Source organism: Equus caballus, chromosome 23 (genome assembly GCF_041296265.1).
Source record: "Equus caballus isolate H_3958 breed thoroughbred chromosome 23, TB-T2T, whole genome shotgun sequence".
Lineage (NCBI taxonomy): Eukaryota > Metazoa > Chordata > Mammalia > Perissodactyla > Equidae > Equus > Equus caballus.
In genome coordinates, this window is record NC_091706.1 from 61,626,502 (window position 1) to 61,636,798 (window position 10,297).

The 10,297-nt window shown below is 36.1% G+C and overlaps 1 long non-coding RNA gene across 1 annotated transcript; it reads left to right on the forward strand.

Annotated features, from left to right (window-relative positions):
• Window positions 1-6,116: 6,116 nt before the first annotated feature.
• LOC138920427 (uncharacterized) lies at window positions 6,117-10,073 on the forward strand. Its single transcript, XR_011431586.1, has 2 exons — window positions 6,117-6,310; window positions 9,913-10,073. It is a non-coding gene; the product is annotated as an uncharacterized lncRNA (long non-coding RNA).
• Window positions 10,074-10,297: the final 224 nt, after the last annotated feature.

Genomic DNA, 10,297 nt, shown 5'->3' on the forward strand with positions numbered 1-10,297 from the left:
TTTTCAGATTACTTTAGAAATGGATGATCAACCATGATATTTATGGGCATGTTTTACTTGTTCTGATTTTTTAAAATACATGAATAATTTTGTATCTTCCAGCAAGACTGCTGGCTGTTATTGATTCCCTTGCTTGACCATTCATTTTGCATGATGTACTCAAGACGTTCTAAATCTTAGGATTTATGGACCCCTGTCTAAATTAAAGCTCTTTATCTAAAATATGTTCTGTCTTCCAGAAAAATTAATCATGGCTCCAAAAAGAAATCTCCTTTTTTTCTTCCTCACACCTCCAGAAAGTCAAAGAATTTTCCAAACTGTGAGAAGAATGAAGAGAAACGTGTAGATAGAAAAACAATTTTAAACTATGGCCCTCCTGCAATTCATATTTTATCAACAAAATTCCAGACTATCTGAAGGAAAAACATAAGTCTGAGCATATTTCCCTCTGTGACAGCATTTGCCTGACTAAAACCCAAAGTCATGAGAGCAGACTGCCTACTCCTCAACAAGCGGTAAAGTTAGAAGTTTAAGATGAATATACGTAGGTCAGTCTTAAAAGAGAACATCAGTGATTTCCAGGGGTAGTTTCTCAACCAAAAAGGGGAGAAAGAATACCAGAGTTGACGTCAGAAACCATATTTTAGCACACTATGGACAAGTGTTTCTAATCCCTACAGTATGTCAGAAAAGACAAGAAACTCCCTAAGAAATGGATGTCCTTGGGCAGGTGAGAGGAGTGGCTGACAGGGAGGAAGCAATAATGGAAGTTATTTTTTATCCTTTCACCATTATCTTTCCGAAATATGATTTTTATATTCCTTATGTAACACCACGGCCTCCTTCAGTGATTAAATATGGCAGTTAAAATTTACTTTTGCTAAATGAACACATATACATTATGCTATTCATGATAATGATAGGAATATTCAACATTTAACAGTATTGAGTATTTAATATTGATAAATGGGAGTATCAAGCCTGAGTAACACATCAGTAGCTGTGTTTGCTACGATTCACTCAGCGATGCAAACCTTGCTGAGAGTGACTAACAGACTGGAGGGATGGAGTGGATGTTTCATGATAGTGGGAGCTGCGTAAGCAGCGGTTGTCGGTCTGTTGCGTCTGAATCTGATGCAAGGCCTGAGGTCAGCAGGGCTAGCACTTGTTAAGGAAAGATGGACACGGTTTGAGAGAAAGTAAAGACAAAATAGAACCCATGAGAATAAACTGAAACCTACATCTGTCTTTGGAACACACATTGGTCTCTAGTCACCTCCAGGGCTTCAACTTGGATGATGTAAGTGACCTGCAGAAAAGCGTGCGCAATCCGTCATGGAACCAAATAGGAACTGAGCTCAGGACTTTACAAAACTGAAGGAAGACATCCGCAGGAACTACAGGAGCTGCGGGTCCAGCAGCTGCCCCTCGCCAGCAATGTGGGCCAGCATATCAGCAACTGCATATATAAGCTGCAAAATTATCCCCCCCTACGTTGACCTGTGTAAGAGCATATGCTTACTGCGTGAGTTCCGCAAGGTAAATCTGGGGCAAATTTCCCGACCCTCATCCAGATTCAAGGAAGGAAGGGAATTCGGTAGTAAATGCTTTTGCGGTTTACCTAAATCGACATGATAAAAAGCTACCACAATAGCTGTTTGGTTCAGAATTTTATAACGTGCCACGTTTAGCGTAATTTTCCCTATCTTCATTCAATATTCCCAAGATATAATTCAAGAGATTTCACTTTTGTATTTCTGACTCAATAAAATGTTTTTGGCTGTTAATTATACAAGAAAGACTCTGATTCCTCTTGCTCCGCCACACAGAGGTAATTCCTTTCTAGACATAAATATTTTAATCAAATATCACATATTTATATGCACTTGCAAAATTAGAAGTATTTGAATATATAGTTTAGGGATGTATTTTTCCATTTTAACATTATGCTGTAGTAAATATTTTGCCATAAAAAATTACTTGAAAACATTGCTTAATACTCCCAATATTATTTCATAATTATGTAGCATTATTTTCTTTACTAATTCTGGAAATTTAGAGTTTTTCCAAAGTTTAATATGATAATCAATGATGTCATAAACATTTTTGTGCACAAGTTTTCAGAAGAATATTTTATTATTTCCTTGAAATATATTTCTAAATGTTGAATTACTGGATTATATAGTCTTGAAGATAGTTTGCCATAGTTGTTAAATGTTTTAGAGGGTCTTAAGTATTTCTCTTGATAAATATTACCATGTTACCAAATGTTAATCAAATTTGATGTGTTAGACTACTTCTGACTCGCATGAAAGTATATCATATTTTTTATTAGATTTAGGCTCCTTAAACTTCCCCCACACATCACTCACATTTCTTTTAATCAGAATTTGTCTTTTGATATGTCAGATTTGCCTCTTCTCTGGGTTTTTATCATATTTATAGGGGACCTAATATTTTGACATTAAGTTCACTGCTTCTTTCAATTTTACTGAGTATGTCAGAGAGTTTTCTAAGTTTTTCTTCTAATATTAATTTTCGATGGCTTGACCCTTCTCGTTAATTTTCAATGGCTTGAGCTTTCTCATAGGTTTCTCATAGGTACTATATTCTCTTTGAGAATTCCCTATGATGCTCCCATTCACTTATTCTGCAAGCTTATTTCATATATGTATATACATACATATAAACGTAATTTCATGATTATATTTTGACATGAAGATATGTTTTGTTTACTTGAATTCAGCAATCTTTAATTTTCTTGTTCTGTTTCTTTTTCTCATTTTCATCTGCACTTAGAAAAACATTTTCCAGTACAGAAATGATAAATAAAAAGAACGAAGAAAGAAAAGGGGGAAAAGACCTTAGTTTTTGTAACTGTTATGTTCTCATTTTCCTTTCTTTTTTTTGTGTGCCTCTCTTCCTCTACTTTGTGTATAGGATGCCACCAAAGCATGGCTTGACGAGCCATGTGTAGGTCTATGCCCAGGATCCAAACATGCGAACCCCGGGCAGTAGAAGAAGAGTGGGAGAACTCACCCACTATGGCATCAGGCCCGCCCCATATGTTCTCATTTTTTAAATTCAGTTCTCTGAGGTCTATGAATTCGATGGTGGTGCAGAATGCGGAAGTTGGCCGTGTGATGCAGGGGCTGACGAAGGAAGCACGACCGCCTCAGCTTCAGGATCAGGTCCTCAGGGCGTCGTCTGTGTCGTGAGGGGAACCCGGGCAGGGCAGCAGCTGTCTCACTTATTCCAAAGTCATCAGGATCGGAGTCCGTGGAACTTATTCTCAGGTTCTGAAAATATTTTAAAATTTATTTCTTTTTTCCTTGTATTTTACAGGTGTTTTGTAACTCAGAAAATCTCAGTCAGGAACTACTAATCAAATGCCAGGTAAGTACTTTTAGCTTCTTCCATTATCAGATCTCATAAATTTGTCCAGAGATTTCTGACACTGACAGGCCATACGACATCTCTAAACGATGGTTTCACAAAGTATATAATGTAACAGAAAAAAGCAATAAGACACAGATTTAGATGCTACAATTCCTGCTAAAGTCAGCATGCCCTTTTAGAAGTAATATATTTTTAGTATAATAAGGTAGTATACATTTATTACAGAAAATCTCTAAAAAGACAAAACTAAAAAAAAAACCACCAATAGTTCCACTTCCCAACTTGACATATTTCTTGCAAGTGTTTTTGTTTATAAATTTTATATAGTCATGCTTATATATAGATATGTATATCTATCCACTCATAAATGCTTATAAAATATATATTTTTGGATTATAAAAGCAGAAATGCACACAGTTGAAAATTTTGAAATATCAATAAAAACAAGTATGCTGGATTTAACACACATTTTTCACATATGTACACATATATCAGCCCTTGTATATATTTTATATTAAATATATGTTATTAATATCACTATTCTTTCCTCTCATGCATTTTCTCCTTATCCAATGTAAATCTCATAATGACAATAACTCATTTACTAACACTCTAAAATTCTTGTCCCTCCAGGTTTTGTTGCTGCTGTTACACATATTTAAATACTCGCAACTCCCTTGCATCTTTAAACAATCAGTCCTCTTTCTACCCCTTCCTCCCCTCTGGTTACTAGCTTATCTTGCTTCTCTCCTTACAGCCAAATTTCTAGAAGTCTTTTTCTGACACCATTCCCTTTCTCCCATTCTTCCTCAATCCACTGCAGTTTATATCCAACTCCTCAACAGATCACCAGAACTTCACTCACAAAAGTCACCAGAGAGTTCCACGTGGACAAAGATAATGGACATCTTCCTGTATAATCTTACATCAACTTTCAGTGGCCTTTCACTACTGCCAACCCACATGCTCCTTTATCATCAGGGGCCTTTGATAGGCTGACCATGTCCTTCTGGAAACTTGCCTGCTTGGCCTTTGTCGAACCACATGTCTGACCATCACTTCTCAGGCTGCACAGCTGACTCATTTGCCTGGCTTTCCACGCTTAAGGTTGGAGTTTCTCAAGGCTCACCCCTAAATTCTTCTCTCTTCTCACTCTTTTTTCTCTTATAGTCAGTCTCAGCCACACAATTATTTGGAAATTCCAATTATACACCAATGATTTGCCTGTATTTATTGCTCACTCAAACCCTTCATCTCTCTTCAATTCTACTAGGTCCCCTAATTGGACTTTTGACTGGGAGCAGAGGGAGGAGTTAGGTGGTGAAAGCCTTACTCTGTAATTCCAAAAAGGCTCCTGGTATTCCGCTCCCACTTAAACACAAGACTCTGCACATTCTTGATTCTGTAGCTGTCGGTCACCTCTCTTTCTCCTCGAGCATGGCTTCAAGGGTTTTTGTTGTTTTTTTTCCCCAGAAGAATATAAAACTGTTCTATTTCTGAGTACTTACACATAGGAATATGCATTTCATATGCCTTCAAAAATGAAATATAATATTAATCAACTTTTTTCTTTCTGAGAGGCTCAAGTAAGTTTGTTTAATCTTATAGTCCAGCATTTTTGAAGCGTTTGTGCTACATGTAGTGCAATTACCAAATGGTTGAAAGGATTCATTGAGTTGACTCATTGCCTTTCCAGTGGTTGCAGTATGATGTTGCTGAGAAATGTAAGTGGCAATATTAGAGTCCCTGTAAAGCTTGCCTCCCCTACATATACATCAGGCTCCACACACACATCTGTGAGTAATGGAAGGGCACAGAAAACCTCATTGATGAGTAGCTTCACAAGATGCCCAAGTACAGGCCTAGTTACAGAAATCTAAGTCCTCACTTGAGGGACATAGAAAATTCACAGATGATAGTTTTCTAACAAACATCCAATCTTTTTTTTTTTTTTTGATGAGGAAGATTGGCCCTGAACAAACATCTGTTGCCAATCTTCCTCTTTTTGCTTGAGGAAGATTGTCACAGAGCTAACATCTATGTCAATCTTCCTCTATTTTATGTGGGATGCCTCCACAGCATGGCTTGATGAGCCGTGCTATGTCTCAGCTCAGGATTTGAACATGTAAACCCCAGGCCACCAAAGCAGAGCCCATAAACTTAACCATTACACCACCAGGCCAGTCCCCATCCAATCGTTTTTTTAATGATTCACTGCTAAGCAAAGCTAGAAAAGATCCCAGCCACAAAGAAGCAGTGTTTCTAAGGCCAGAAAAAACCCACAAAGGGCCAACCTTGTGGCATAGTGGTTGAGTCTGTGTGCTCTGCTGCAGCGGCCCTAAGTTCATGGGTTCGGATCCCAGGTGCAAACCTACACACTGCTGGTCAAGCCACAATGTGGTGGCATCCCACATACAAAATGGAGGAGGATTGGCATGAATGTTAGCTCAGCAACAATCTTCCTCAAGCAAAAAGAGGAAGATTGGTAACAGATGTTAGCTCAGGGCTAATCTTCCTCACCAAAACAGACAAACAAACAAAAACCAACAACCCTGATAATTAAAGTTGACCCTTGGTATAGGGATTATCAACAAGCAAAAAGAATATAAATGGAGAAGCAATAAGCTTTTGAACTCAAACTTAGCTTCCTTCCACCTACTTTATGACACAATAATTGAACTGAACTGCTAACATTAAATTTCATCATCCATCTCCCCAGAATAAGACCTTACAGGAGGATGCTAATATTATCCTGGTTAAGAGCAAATTCTCCTAAGAAAATATCACAAAAATATTTCAGAGAATACACCAGACAAAGATCATCTTCTCTTCTCAAACAAGAATATGTTAATAGAAAACCCCAGCATAGCAATATGTGAAAAGAATTCACATATAGAATTAAACTATAAAGGTAAGTAATTAAACTTAGTTAAGAGGAAAAGAATATGTTACTGAAAGGAAAGAGATATCAGTCTTTATATTCTTTTTCCTATAATTATGAATTTTAAATAAACACAACTCCATTTGGGATCGAGGGAGAGTGATACATCTATAGCGATGTGCATCTACAGCTGTACTTATAGCTGGATCTCCCTCCCTCTCTCTATATGTGTCTAAAAAGTTAAGGAAAGAATGTAAGAAAACAAAAATAATAACATAAAGTAATTAACATCACAAATGTTATCCAAGCAGAGTACTATAGAAAATGTAAAAAATAATAATGAAGTAAATCTTGAGAAATTTTAAACAAGGGACAAAGAGGAGCTAAATTCACTTAAAGAGAGTAGTTATAAGATTTAGACAAAGCATGTTAAATATTTGGAGTAAATAGGGAGCAGATTGAAAGTTGTAGTAATACAACCCCTTCTTAAGCTGAAGAAAGGCTGGAATCTAGATGTCACAGAGACTTGCAATTTTTAGGGAAGATAAGTTGACATGTGGAAGAACAATTTTTTTCTTTTTCCTTTTGGTTTGTTTTTGTTTTCTTGGTTATTTCGAAAGCAAAGAATCCAGCAAACACTAAAGCCAAAAAAAATTAACAGTAATTAAAGTTATCTACAAAGAGGAGAGAATTAGGCTGTTTACGGAACTATTGTCCATAACATTGAATCCCAGCAGACAAATGAACAATAATTATAAAGTTTTACAGTAAACTAAATGGGCCTACAATTTGTCTAATTATCCAATTTGTCTTTTACTTATCAAGACAATTTGAAAGCCATTCTCAGATATACAAGGGCTGAAATGCCAGCTGTAATTTTTTTCCCTAAAACAGTTATTTAAAATATACTCTAGGCAGCAAATTGAGTTCCACAGAGAAAGTGCCAGAAGTGAGAGTTGGACAATCACAGGGCAAAAAATAAATGGATAGAGAGATACTGAGTAGAGAGATACTAAGTAACCAAGAGGCAAATGTGAAAACAGGCCGTCTGGAAGACCCGGTCTGCTAAAGAAAAGTAAACTCTGAATACGTAAAAAGGGCTAAGGAAGTCACGAAAAAGGAAGTGAAAGTCTGCATTCCTCTTAAAAGGGAAACAAAAGAGAATTACCAGGACCCCAGTGCACCCAATAAGCATTCTCAAACCATTTTCTTGTTTTGTTCTGAACTTCACCTCCAAGTCAAAGGAAAGCATCTGAGTCCAGCCAATGGCTGTGTTTCAAAGAAACCGGGAGATGGGGAAATATTGCTCCAGACAACAAGTTATTTGCAAAAAGAGGCTACTAAAACAAAGGAAAAATGTGAAAAGGATGTTACTGCATACCATACTAGAGGAAAATCTGATGTGAAAGTAAAAGAAATTGCCAAGGCTGAAAAATACAAGGGAAAAAAAATAGGGGAAGCTGTGATAGATGAGGAAAATAGTAGGAAGAAGGAGATCAAGATAATGACACAAACTCACTTGGTTCCAATGCATTTTTTTCCCTGTCTATAAGGAATTTAACACCCTCCTCCTAAAGTAAAATGAATCACTGAAATGCAAAGCTGTATAAGATATATACATTTAACATATTACTGAATATGTCTTTAAATAGCTTTGGCCTGGCGGTATGTTAAATAGCCACTTGCCTTGCTTGGGAGAGTATGAGGGTGTGAAATTGTGCAGACATTTAAAACATTTCCTGTTGGTGAACGGTGAAGAGCACAAATTAATCATATCTGAAGACTATTTTTTTTCACGTTTAGTTGTGTTTGAAGCAACTTATACAGTTACAGCCACTACTTCACCAAATATCTCCAGTGAATGTGTCAGGGCAGCGTCAGAAATATTAATGCATAAAGTAGAAGTTCATCCGACATCTTGGAGGAAAATGAGTTACTTCTCTCCCAGTGCAGTCTAAGTGCATATCATCAATTCTGGAAACCACACTATTTGCCTTACAGATCTAAAGAACTCATATTTCTTGAAAGATTTACAGTGTTATTTACTTAAAAGATTCATTTAAATTCTAGCCACTGTAGAGCCTGTGCTATTTGGATGGAGAAATAAAAATAAATATTACTTTTTTTTCCTTCTGAAAGATTAAATATGCTCTTTCATTAAATGAATTCTTCCAAAATTCATGCAAATTGAAATGTGGAAAATGTGTCAAACTCTGATACAAAAATACGCAGCTTGCATAACTAGGAATTATACAGCCTCCCACTGATTTCTCACCCTGTTGCCCAATTAACCTTATTTCCACCCAGTTCTAGCTTTTGCTCATCATCCCAAACTCCTATTTTAATCTTATCAGGAGGCGACTTTGGTTTACTAGGAAAGAAAACAGGTAATTTGACACCATGTAGATGTTCCTTTTAATAGCATTTCTTTTTCATAAAAGTTTTGTGAACCTGAGAATGTTATTTACTACAAGCTTGAGTTTCCTCACTCTTTTTCTCATACCTAACTCTTTAGATTGCACCGTGTAATTATTAAAGGCACAGCCTCTGGGATTAGTTCACCACCAACAGCTGCGTAAATTTAGAGAGTTAAATTCTCTGAGCCTCAGAGCAAAAATCTAGAAACAGAAAATAAAGATAGTCTTTATTGCATGAGATTTTTCTGTAGATTAAATGAAATGCTGCATTAAATGCTCTTAACTGAGTTCCTGGTACCCTTGAATGGTCTATAAACATTAGTTATTATTGTAAGATTTCCGTGTTCGATAAATGAAATGATTTTAATTTAATTCCCCACTTTTCTCTCATTTATCCCAGAACATGAGGCAGAGATTAGTCCCATTACAGTTTTCCATGTTAACTTCATTTTATTTCAATCCTTTCACTTATTCCACATTCCAGAATCTTGTGCTTCTCATTCACATTACATCTCTAGTGCCCAGTAAAATGCTCACACGTGGTAGGCACTAAACACGTAGGAATTGTAATTGTTCCATTATCCTATTTGGCACTTTTGAGTAGCGCTGCTTACATACGTCGGCTGTTATTACTCTGGTATTTCTGTTTGTAACTTTCTTGAGGTTTGATATTATCTTCAAAATTTGTTAATACACCACCATCTCTAGAGAACGCTACAAAACAGATGATAAATACATTTGATGACTAACTGGTTAGCAAATAAATATTTAGTTTTAATAATTCCTAGGAGTAGTTGAAAAAATCCTATTTGCTTTTTTATAAGCATTTTGGAATTTTACTTTTCAAATAATTAAATTTATTTCCTGGGAGCCATTTCACATATCAAAAGGCTGAAAGAAAAAGATTAGTCATCTAAAATTAAAATGTAGTAATTTGTTAGGTTAATAAGTTATTTAAGATAGAAGTTTTTGAGTAATGGGATAGTTATTTAAGGAAAAGTACAAGCATGAGAAATTCTATTTAGGATCTTGTTGGGTGATTGGATCCAGATACAATCTTTGCCTGTACACAGATGAAGGCTAAGAAATTAGGTAACTTGTTATCCAAGAGGATGCACTGATGGTGATTTATAGCTTTTATCTCTCATTATTCCCTGTGAAAATGCTTTTTGTTAAAATTCTCTTCTTATTCCCTTCATTTTTCTACTTCACTAGCCTTGCTTGTGACTGCATACATCCTCACACCGAGTCAGATGGGAAGAACCAACAATTTATGCTGTGCAGAAAAGACCTCTAGAGAAAAGTGATCAACAGGAAATAACACAATAATTTGCCTTTGAATTCTCAAAGTAAAATCTATTTATCTTCTCCATGTGGAACGGCCTACTCTCAGCATCTTTGCATTCAGCTGTGTTGAGTTGGGGAGGAGAAAACTAGCAGGAAAATTTGTGAGCATATCCTTTTTCATTAAAATGACACATCTTAGGAAAATGTTCCCAAGTTCTGCACAATTAATTAGACTTCCTAGGATTTTGAGTAGGAAATTTTGACTCCTATATATTAACTTTAAGAAGTTATGTTTTCTGCAATAACTGGATGG